This window comes from Drosophila innubila (assembly GCF_004354385.1).
Source record: "Drosophila innubila isolate TH190305 chromosome 2L unlocalized genomic scaffold, UK_Dinn_1.0 4_B_2L, whole genome shotgun sequence".
Classification (NCBI taxonomy): Eukaryota; Metazoa; Arthropoda; class Insecta; order Diptera; family Drosophilidae; genus Drosophila; species Drosophila innubila.
Genome location: NW_022995372.1, coordinates 19221848 through 19234076, shown reverse-complemented (window position 1 = coordinate 19234076; position 12229 = coordinate 19221848). Strand labels below are relative to the sequence as shown.

General features: G+C 34.0%; 1 protein-coding gene across 2 annotated transcripts in view; it reads left to right on the top strand.

Moving 5' to 3' along the window:
- Positions 1–1170: 1170 nt before the first annotated feature.
- LOC117794437 overlaps positions 1171–12229 on the top strand; it is a 47023-nt gene continuing 35964 nt past the window's right edge. For both annotated transcript variants that reach the window (XM_034635023.1, XM_034635022.1), the window contains exon 1: positions 1171–1827. The gene's annotated coding sequence lies outside the window, so the exon portion shown is untranslated. The remainder of the gene's footprint in view (positions 1828–12229) is intronic.

Genomic DNA, 12229 nt, shown 5'->3' with positions numbered 1-12229 from the left:
CAAACGATTTGCTCTTTTAAGGTATATTATAAATAAAATAGTTTTATAGTCCTATATAAATTTATTTTTCAATTTAAAAGAAGTTTACTTGTAAAGCCTTAAAATGGTTTGAATAAGTGGAATTTACAGAAAATTTGTCCATATCTTATTATTTTATATATTTATATTTATAATATGTTTTTTTTTTGTATATAATGTCAGAATAAGAAGATAATTTTGTTATAGCCAGTTTTGTCTACCCCTTTTATTTTTAGTCTCTAAATTTAAAAGGCTATATTCAATTGAAGCTTAGGGTCCGATTAATTTTTGTTGTTGAAATGGTAATCCATTCGATACCATATTTTACTGTACATTTTTTAATGAGAAGGTTCGTCAGCACCCATAATTTTCTTGTTTATTTTTTTGTGAAACTGTAATGAAAACTTAATACTTAATGTAATTTAATTTTTTTTAAGTTTATTTCCTTGATTGTTTTAAATTTTCAGTGTAACTTACTGCGTCCATGGCTTCTTCGTGGCCTTCAACTAAACACAACTTTTATTATCTTATTAAATTCGAATAATATTTATACGATATCAACGCATAGTTTTTAATAACTTTTTTTTTTATTGGAATTTTGTTAAGAAAACGGAACATCGGACTCCATCGATGCATCGAAGTTTTCGACCGAAATTTTATACACCATCGAATTTTCATTCTGTAAACATAGATGAACCTCGACATCAAAGTTTACTTCACTTATAAAACTCCACACTCCACTCACTACACTCAAAACAAAACAAAGTTCGCAGTGAGTAAAAATATAAAGTGTATGTCTTAGCAATAACTTGTATTTAACAATTTACCGATTTAACTTTTGTTTTGTTTGATGAATTCTTCAATTAAATTTATTTTGATACATCCGATTTAAAGAAACATTAAAAAAAAGTTCAATTAAGTCATTTTACCAACCCCTCTGGCATTCCCTTACTTCCACAATCCCCAATAAACGCCGCCCATGCACACAACTTGTTCACAACATGTTTGGTTTGACTTGCAACATTTGCGTTCGATTCAATGTTGCGTGCAGCAACAAGCACAACAACTACTGCTGTTGGTTCGACGAACTTGTTGGAGAGCACAGACGACAAATGAATTTGAATTTAAAAAAATAACGCTGGCTTCATTCTGCTTTGGAATCTTGCGTTGTGCGTTTCGTTGCGGCTGCTTTGTTTCCGCTGCCGTTTGATAAAACCAAAAAAAGTTCGATCATATTTTGACGTTGTTTCTTCACTTACTTCTGCGGTGTTAGGTCTAACGCGTTCTCGGTGTGTAATACCACAACATAAACAACAACCAACAAAAACAACAACCAACAACAACAGTGACTAATTAAATGCCAAAGTGCAATTGTGAGTGTAAATTGAATTTGTGTGACTTTTGATTGAATCAAAATTACGTACAACAATTCAAATTGAAAGAGTCTGAAACAAAATTAAATAGATAAACAAGTTGCAATTGTCGGTAATTAAGCCGATTTGATTGCTTTAATTACGTGGTAAATTTTGCATTAAATTTTGCATAACTTTGCTAAAGATATATTTTTTATTTTATTACCATTCACAAACTTGTCTTTCTCTCTGGAGATAATTAAAAATCTCCCCACCGAATAGACATCATTAATAGCCATAAGGCTGCGCATACTTGTGTATCTGTGTATGTGCATGTGTGTGTGTGTTGCCGTTTAACTGGCAGGATTTTCATTATCAGACGCTAAAAGGATTACGAACCCGTTCATCTTCATCATCAGCAGCCTCAACGCCAAATATTTGCGCACATCCGCAAACGGTAAGTTGAAGCCCGCCAACGCCCCTGTCCACCCCCTCCCCCCTCTCATGGCATCCAACTGCCGGTTTTATGTGTTGGCTTTCACGCCTACCTTATAGACTCCATTACTCCTACAAAATGTTTTATATACGCGAACAGTTAAAAAGGGTTACGCCGGGTCCAGTTGTAATGTAAGCCCGGGTCAAAATGTTTTCCTCGCATTGTAAGGTTAAACTGTGCTTTGTGCCGCTTTTCCCGAATCCTGTCCCAGCTTCAGCTATAAAATGAAATTGTTTTGAATTATTGAGATCCGGAACTTGGAATCCCTTTTATTTATATTTTTTTGTTCCTTTTTAATATAATTTATATTTTGTACATTTACGGTCGCCGGGTCGAGTTCATTGTCGGTATCTGCCCCAACCGTTGCCACAGCTTGCCACATATGGCAAAATGAAAAAAAACGGCTCAAATAGGTGTCTGGGGCTTTAACAGTTAACATGTTGCGGTTTTTGATTGCTCCAAAGTCTTTTTATCAGCACATAAAAAGGCCAAGTGGTTCACCAACATCCTCCCAGACTGAAAATGGTTTGGAGTACGATCTAAAAGTTGGGTGTGGTGCTTATCAATTGAGTGTAGTTTCGGCTTTGTATCACTTTGATAACAGTTTTTATGACCTGGGTTTGGCATGCACTTATATGCAAATGAAGTTACTTTGGGTTCAATGCACTGAAGAACAAAAGAACACTAAAGAACTGACGGGGATTAATAGGGTCTTAAAGTAGGATTAAGTTAGAAAGTAAATTTACTCTTAGATTTTACAGATGTAAATTAAATAGATCCTATTAACTGTTAATTTTTTTTAAATTTAATTAACATTTGCGGTTTAATGTAACTTTAATTAATTTTAAAGTCGCTTTTATTCCCTACAAAAGTTAAATAAATTTTATAAAGTAAAACGTATTTGACGTCAATTAAAAATCTTTAATTTCATTAATTTTATCATAGCTATCGATTGTTGTCCTTCAAATATGGATAATCAAAAGTGTTACCACCTTTAAAAGTGAATGAATGACCCTCTATTGGCTGATTGAATTGCCCGCAATCAATGGAAAAACAGATTGCTTGAATTGGCCCAATCTATTTACCTTAAATATTGACAGCTTTGTTATCAGTTTCATTACAGAACAGTTCGAAAATGTTGGCAATTCCCTCAGTTACATTTGGCATTCATTTCAAATGCTTCCCTTCTTCTCAATTTCAGTCAGCTAATTAATTTCCATTCAAGTTAGACACAAATGTGAGTGAGCCACAAAATAAATATACCATTTGTCTGTCGAGTGAGACAGCTGGTAAAAATGTGGCAACAAGATGGTCAAAATAGCCAATATAAATTCCATTGCTTGTGGACTTTTTATTTGAATTTCTGTGGTCACTGTTTTTATTGTAATCTTTTATGGGCCAAGCAATGTTTTGCTCCAATTCTTTTGGCCATGGTCATAACTAACTCGGCGACCTATTTCTTAGAGTGAAATTCACGGACACAACGCCCAAAAGCAGGCAGCAACATTTGCTGCCCACTTTCGGTTTTCATTGTTTTGGCCCGCTTATCGCCATCGCAGTTTTCTCCAAGCATTTTTATGTCTGTTGTGCTTTGTTTTTCCAGGGAAACTGCAAACTGTTGGGTTTTGCTCACTGTTCATAGGCTTAAGCATGCTCTAAGCTTGGTCCTTGGTCCTTGGATATTCATCAGCATGCGCGGCCATGTTCTCAAGTTCTTTTCGTCGTTTCAAGTTCAAGCGAAAGTGAAACGTGTCGGGTTTTTGGTTTTCATCTTAAAGGCAACTTTTCGGGGCGGACCATAAAAATAAAAATTGTTGTGTGCCGAGTGGAAAGTTCGGTTGGCAATTTGATTTGAGTTGCAGTTACAGTCACGGTACGAGAACACAACGACAAGAGACAACGACAACGACAACGACAACATACAACAGACAAGAACGACAAAGTTTTCCAGACCCGTCACAACACATAAAGCGATAAGATGCCAAGCCGTAGACTCGAATTATGTTTGACATTTTCAGCCAGATTGGTTTTTATTTAAATTAGTTTCAAATACAATCTGTAGGCCTAGACTCCTTTAATGCTCACTGAAGTGTTAAAACAAGTAGGGAACCCTAAGAAAAAATTGATTTTCATATTGTGAATTTGACTTTCTGCTGAGATTTGAAAAAAGGTTGCATAACATAAAGAGCAAGACAGAACATTAAATAAGTGAAGAGATGCTATAAGTATATCAAAAATCATTTAAGATGTTTTAGATATATTTTTTCAATTATTTTCTATTAAAACTCTGAATTAATTTTCAAAAATATTATTAATTTAGTATTCTATGTAGTAATTTGCTGTAGAGTATGCGATTGTCGGCTAACTTTCTTTACAGCATTCAGATTATTATTCTTTATTATGCCTACTGCTGGCTCAGCTGTTGTTCAATGATTTTGATGAGGTTCTTTGAAAGTTTCCAAGTCATGTGATATATCAAAGCTGCTGCTTTGAACAAATAAGCAAAATCAACTTGAAGTGCCGACTTTGAGAATCAAATTTCAGCTTCGGTTTGCATCGCAACGCTTCGACTTTCCTATCGATGACAAATTGAATACAAAAATCGCAAAAATTGAATATGAAAATATCATTACTGTTTTCTCAATGTTGTTTCACAGTTGTTATTTCCAATCAAGCAAAAACTGAGGTACTACGACTCAGTTCGCTAAGTCAAATGGCAAATAATTGCTTGGCAAGTGTATAAATAAATTAAATGAATTTTATTGTTTGCGCAGGTGTCACAAGTTTTGTCACCCTTCTCAAAATGAAAATAAGAAAATAAAAATTAGAATGGAAAAGCAAAAGCAAAACAAACATAACAATGACAGCGCTTATTAAATGGGTCTCAGGCTAGAGCTAAGCATCAGCCAAGTTTTGTCAAACAAACTCTTTTAACTTAAGTAAACTTTTAACCTTTTGCTGGACAGTGTTCACTCTACGATTAGGCTTCATTTCTGATTACGACGAAAGAAAAACAACTTTCCCATATAAAGCCATCTGTTTAAGCCGAGCTTAAGTTGTTCAACATAAAAAACACTCATCATTCGTTGCATTTGGTTGAAATATGTGCTTGGATCATTTATCAAAATTTACATAGCACAGGGAAAGGCCGGGAAAACTTGAAATAAAATGAAATGTTATGCATATGACAAGAGCAGGCGTTGAAGCTATCAAAGTAACGCAGACAGACAAGAGTATCAACATTGGGTCTTGGGCTGCTGCTTAAGTTGTCAATGAGATTGATTGTTCCAAGCACAACAAATACATGGCCAAGTGGCGTCAGTTTCAGGATCAGGTGTTGGCCAAACAAATGTCCATTAATGGATGGAGCATAGATAAGATGAAGATATCTTCATCTTTATTTCTTTATTTCATTTATATTGACTCAAGTTAATGGTTTAGAAATTGAAGTTGTTGAAGCAAAAGCTTGGATTTATGGAAAATAAGTTATGAAAGAAAAGAGACAATCTAAACAATGCATTTGCCGCTTGGCCAGCTACATTTTGGACAGCAGCTGGAGGCAATTTTGTTTTAACCAGTTTGTGTACTATATCAAAACTATCCTTGCAACACTTGCAAATGCCTTAAAAAGGACGCTGCAGTTGCATTTATGCTCATAATTAGCAAAAGTGGCTGGAAAAGCGGGCCAAAATGATGAGAGAATGGCGCGTTTTATCTTTTAATGAGCCAACGCAAAGTCCTGAGGCGCAACTTAAATTAAAATATGAAACTAACTGCTTGCGAATGGCCTCGCATAATGTTATAAATACGCCATATAATATACATATATATTTATTGTTATATATATATATATATATATTGCTGCATGCTAGGCTGACCTAATTCTTGCAGATGCATAACAATGCAAAGGACAAAACCGCGCCCCAAATTCCAATTGCAAGCCACCCTGTCATATGATATCTTCTGCAGCTTCTTACTTCTCTCTCACACATTCTATTTGCATATTTCTCTCTCTCTATCTATCTATGTTTCTGGCATTATTTTGGACAGCTTTTTGTGTGTGCTATGCATGTGGGATTGTCTACGTTTCAAGGGTGTTTTGGCTTGCTTTAATAAAATGGGTCAACGGTGCGTATGAGAGTTTGACATTTTTACAAGTTGACAACGCTGACAACACGGCTTATAAAATTGATAAAAATATGCAACATAAAAAGGAAGTAGAGAAAAAAAATAATGTATATTCGAATATATAGATACACTTATTAAAGCTGGTAAAAAATAAATTCATATTGAATATAAAAATATTACAAAAGTAGTAAAAGAACATTAGTTAAAAAAATTATTATATTTTTGGAAAGTTCGAGATAAGTTTGTATTCTATTTTTTAAATGTTTCTAAGTATTATTTTGAATTATTACATTTTTTTAAATTTTCAAATATTTTACATTTATATGCTAATCGAAATAAAGAGTACAAACTTCTTAACAAAGTTCTGAAACTTAGATCACGGGTAAGAGCATTTACAGAAGTACAACAGCACCTACATGACAACAACAAAAACAACGCGAGTGACAACAACAACCGCAATGGTAACGTGCTGGTTATGCACGTGCGTTATATATTCATCATACGCCATGGTGACGCACCCTGACAACTCCCCCGACAGCCGCAATTGAAATGTTTTGCGTGTTGTGGGCAACATGCTCCCCACCTTTGGGCAGGCTGCAGGTTGTTTTTGAGGGTTGACACGCTGGCCAATTATGAATTTGTCTCTATTTGTTTATGTTAATGCGGTTGAACAACACGCAAACAACAACAACAAAAGCAACAATCACAATAATAACATCGACATCAACAACAAAATACAACCAATAAAATATCTGCATGCGCATAAAACTTCCACTTGTATCTATGTATCTACACAATTTTTTATCTTGCAGATACGCTGTACTTGTTTTGGCTTGCAGCAAAAACTTTTAGCAGCAATTTTATTGTATTTCTGTTGTTGTAGCTACAAAAGTTTAGCAACTTGAGAGAGATACACAAGACACACAAACAATTTGGCACGTGTTGACACTCAGTCACCTCTGTTGCCAGGCAAATAAAAACATAAGAAAACTTTTGCTTAAGCAATTTCTAAAAGGATTTTAAACGTTTTTTAATTAAATTTATGAGGACAGCTGCCGTTAAGAGAACTTTTACCTCACGCCAGCTGCAAAAATAACAATTTGTTATTTTATACAAAATTCTGCAAATGAAGAGAACGTAAGGTTTATTTACCGCTTCATGAAGAAACTCGCCAGAGGGCCAACAAGAAAGAATATGACAAAGATGTTTCAAAACAAAGAGAATAACACAAATACTGACTCATGTTGAACGGTTTTAAGCAATAACAAAGCCCCACTCCCTAATCTTCACCCTCCACCACCTGCCTCAACAAAATGGCCAAAAATTCATTTGATATAAAAATAAAAAATTGCCTATGAATGCGATATAAATAAATGAGCATAAATAAGTTGAATATTTAAATATCTGTCGGTATCATTAGTGAGCTCATCATTTGTCCAAATGATGGCATAGAAAATAAATAAAATAATTAAATCATCTATTGGCATTCTACGTTTATCTGGCAATCGTATTGTCGTTCCTCAACCAAAATTCTTTGCGTTAGTTCTAGCCTATCTTTTTGGGGAAGTATTGGTATTTCAGGTATTGGTTATTGCCCAGATTGGGGCCACGACACGGTGCTGGGCTCTTGATAGCGTATCTAAGACAAACAGAAAACAGTAAACAGAAATACAAACACAACTTGGTGCCGACCAGTTCCATTCATATTGATAGAAGTTGTATTTCTGTTAACTGTTTCTTCGCTGATAAAGCAATTTTCTGCTTATTACGGTGCTTCGTAGTACCATGGTATATGATATAAGACGATTGTACACAGTTCTTCGACAGAGTTTGTGTAATAATTTATGAGGTCAGTAATTTGGTAATTGAAAATTGTGCTGTAAATGGGTCACAATAAGTACGAGTATCAGCTACTTACTTACCACACTCTTAACGGGGAGTCTGAAAGTCTAGACTTCGGAGTAAATATGAGTTGTGAGTGAATGCTTGATTCGAATTACTGGCTGTAAAAAAATTGTGCTAGGCAAGTTCTTTGATTAGGCAAAGTGAAGTGAAACATTTTATAAATTTTTTATGGCCAGTGCTGAAGTTTTTTTTATTGATGTAATGTAAATTATAACTAATAGTTGACAGTTAATAAATGTAAGAAATAGTTCCAAACTTTATTTTTGATTGATGTTTAAATGACTGTCAAAAAAAAAGACTAACTAGTCTTCATGACTTCGAAAAATTAGAACATTTTGGTTTCATAAACAATATATAAATACTAACGAAAGTTATGTAAGAGTAAACCAGTTGTTGACTTAAAGCAACATGATGTATGCATTACACAATCATTTCTCATTAGTTATGGAAAGCAAATTTGTTTGCTGTCTTAAACATAAATTCTCCATTTATGTTGTTGAATATTTTTGTTGCCCAACTTATTTTGGTCTTTGCCAGTCAGTTAACACTTTTGACAGCTCCCAGCACTGACCCCATATATGGACTTGAGTCAGACAAATTTTGCTGACTATTGGCCTGTCGATTGGCTTACATAATCCCCCATTATTTTTGTACCAGTTGCTGCCCCATTGTTTCTGTCATTATTAATCCAATTAACAGCAAAAGAACAGGCACACTCCAGGCCATGCAGAGTCCAAGACACACTCACATACTTACGAGTATGTATTCTCTACTCGATATGAATACTCGTATGAATGTTCAGCGAAAAACGTGCAGCAAGCAAATTGGGTCAGACAATGTGCACGAGACCAAAAGACCGCGATGCCACTGAGAATCAGTCGGGGCTATGGTCGCTATCCATCTCTCTCTCTCTGTATCTTTCTCTCTCTCTCTCTCTCTCTCTCTTTTCATTCTGTGGTAAGCGGCTTAGTTGCAGATACTTAGCGTCAAAGACATTGGGGCGGGGGTCATGCCAATGTATCTACATAATGACGAATGATGACGGCTCAAGCAGCTACTGTAAAAATCCACATTGACAACCACTCACAGCCACTGCAAACCACTTTATACCACTGTGCATTGGCTAAGCGCATTCCATGTGGCCGTGCCTAGAAAAAGGTCAAGTTCAAACGCAACTGACTTGGCTCAGCACTTCTCAGAGTTGGCACTTGGCTGCCAAGCGAAGCACTTTATAATTGTTTATAAGTCGCACTTTAAACACTTGCTTTAAGTTTCTAACTAGACAAAGGGGCGAACAAGTTGCAAAACTTGATTTAAGAAACTCGGAATAATTTTAAACTAATAATAGAAACTTATAGAATTAAAGTCGTGTAAGAAATGATGAACTATCTTCAAATTATAAATTTAGAGACTATAAAATTGCAATATTCACTGGATTAGCTTTTATGGTTTAATATTCAATATATAGAATAGATAAATCATAATTTAAAGTAAACAACGACCTATTTAGACTTTCTGTATAATTATTTTATTCAAAGAACATTTCAAATTAACTATAATTAATATCTCAGACTCATATTCGACTATTTACTTTTGCATATTAAATTGTTTTCCGCTTAAGTAAGGCAAGTCAAAACGAGTGCACTCACTATTTGTTTATCATGTCTGCTATTCATTTATAGTCGGTTTATATGTACCGTATTTAAACAAGTGGATTTCAATGAGTTCGTTTAGTGGCAATTGTGAGAAAATTTAATGGGTTAATGCGCACATTACCAGTATATGCAAAGTATAATGAGTTATTCAAGTTTCTGTTTATCAGTTCATTTTTTTAAATTAAATGTGGAAGAACTTCTGGTTGGTTTTTTTTTTTAGAATCTGGCTGCGATAATAAGTTGTTTACTTTGTTTTAAAAAAATAAAAATAAGCTCGGGGTAATGTGCTATAAATATAAAATATCGAAATGCTTAAAATGAGAATTGAGATAAAAAAAAACATTTATCCAAAAAAATTCTTGTATAAATAAAATAATAATGGACAAACATTTGGATATAAACTAGCAACTATATACTTAATACTTTATATTTGCTGCTATATATTAATCCTTCAACTGATATAATTTTCAAGTTTTTCTCTATTTATTTCTATCTTAAATAATCTTGTCAATTGAAAATGAACCAATAAAAATACGGTAAAGTCAAATTGAATATCATATTGAGGGAGTTCCACTGCACCTACCTGCTGTCCATATGTCAATATGACTGCTCTTAATCAAACCAATTTCATGTGACGATTGATAATAATGGTCACTCTTTTTTTTGTCCTCTGTTGGCTTTTCCACTTCGGTAGAGTTAACCTTTGCACTTTTGTCAGTTGTTAAGCTGCTTATAGGGGCAGAGACAACATTGAAACAACTGACAATTTTAAGAGTGACGACAACAACAACCACAATGTATGACTAATGGCTAGAAAATGCACTGGACACTCCGCTCACACACATACACAAATCTACATTAATCATCAAAAGAACAACAAGTACAACAGCATACGAGTATATAAGATTATGTGCTCATATGAACTCAGAGATCCAAGATAGCACAAAAAAGAAATACGAATACAATTGTGGTTTTTAATGAAAAATATGATATTGAAATGCATAAAGAAGAAAAGAACCTAACAACCATACATTCCTGCACATCACCGACTGTATGACTGATTGTGTATGAGTGTGTGTATGAGTGTGTGTGTGAGTGTTTGTGAATGAGGTTTTAAGCCAGGGTACTGATTGAAGCATACTCAGCTACACATACATTTGCATAAGTTGTTGAACTTTAGATAAACGCTTCAGTCTATGAGTCTTCAAGTGTCGATTGCCGAGGCAAACTATCAAAAGACAGAGAAGGAGTAAAACAGAAAGAGATAGAGGTAACCCTCTAGGCAAAATTATGATTCAGTAAATTGGTGAAAGAGCTACGCATTTTACTATGGTTACTTTTTGTCAATTTTAATTTACTTCGCCTCAAGCTGATGGCTTAATTCAAGTGCTGCTCAAGTGGTTCCATTGGGTGCCAGGCCAAAGCCAAGTTTGAGGTGAAGAGGTTGAGGTTGAGAGTCTTTGATTTGCATAAATTGCCAATGGGCGTCAACTTTCCTTCTGCCACAACGAAAACTTGTTGAAAAATTCCAAAATTGCATCTACCTGTTGGAGGCGTGGTCTCCAGATAGGATTTTGCCACAGCCAAAATACAATTTTATATTTTTGCCATGCCAACGCGTGATTTACGTGACATTCTGTAAACTTGGCCCAACAAAATTCTCAAAAAAGTAAACGAAATAAATTTGTATATTCGAATAAATCATAAATTTGCAATTTGGTTAACCGTAGAAATACTTTTGCCGTCGAACTGATTGAGCATTGGTTCAAAGTTTATTACGAGTTTGCTCGTAATCAGCTAAATGTATTTGAATCCCAGCTAGCTGATTAAGTTGAGGTCAAAAGGGTTGTTTCTAAGAATGTGTTCTCTCACAGCCACTGAATAAGGTAAATTGAGTTCACCGAAAGACTATATTAGATTAGAATTTTATAATTAAATAAAACTTTCCAATAATTTTGTATATTGGTTAGCTGCAGGTTTAAATAATTAGAAAGGTCGTTAATTTTTTAATTTATTTATTTATTTATTTATGCACGACTAAAAGAAGTCGGCAATGAAAAAATTACTAAGTATAAAAATTTAGTTAAGAATTAAAAACAAAATTAATATTAAAAATAAATTATGAACTGTAAAGAAAAAAATTTTAAATTAGATCACATTAAACCAATTTATAAGTGTTTAATATGATTTAAAATTTATATAATCGTAAGAGAAAGAAGAAATAATTGATAACAAGTGAGATATACGAATTAATTTTTCCAAAAATCTTGAAAAATGATGAAACTATCAATTGACTAATACAACTTTCTAAAAGACTAATTGAATAAATACCAAGTTATACTTGATAAGAAATATAACCTTTAAGAAAAATCATTGTTTCTTGAAAATTAGTGAGGAAGATTTAGATCAAGATGAAAAGTAATAAAGAAGATTTACTATAAAGCAAGATTTAGAGCCCTTAACCTTATTTTAATTTTAAGACTAAACTTCTTTATAGATCACAAAATATTCGGTATTCCTTTAGTAAACTATTTCAAGTTCCTCATATTTTTGTCAACAATTTGGAGGCTGCTCTGCGCACTCGACTCAACATGGCGGCTGCTGATAAGCTTCAGCAAAAGGCAACGAAAACGAAGCGGAATGTAAACAGAAACGACATTATCATAATTGCTTAT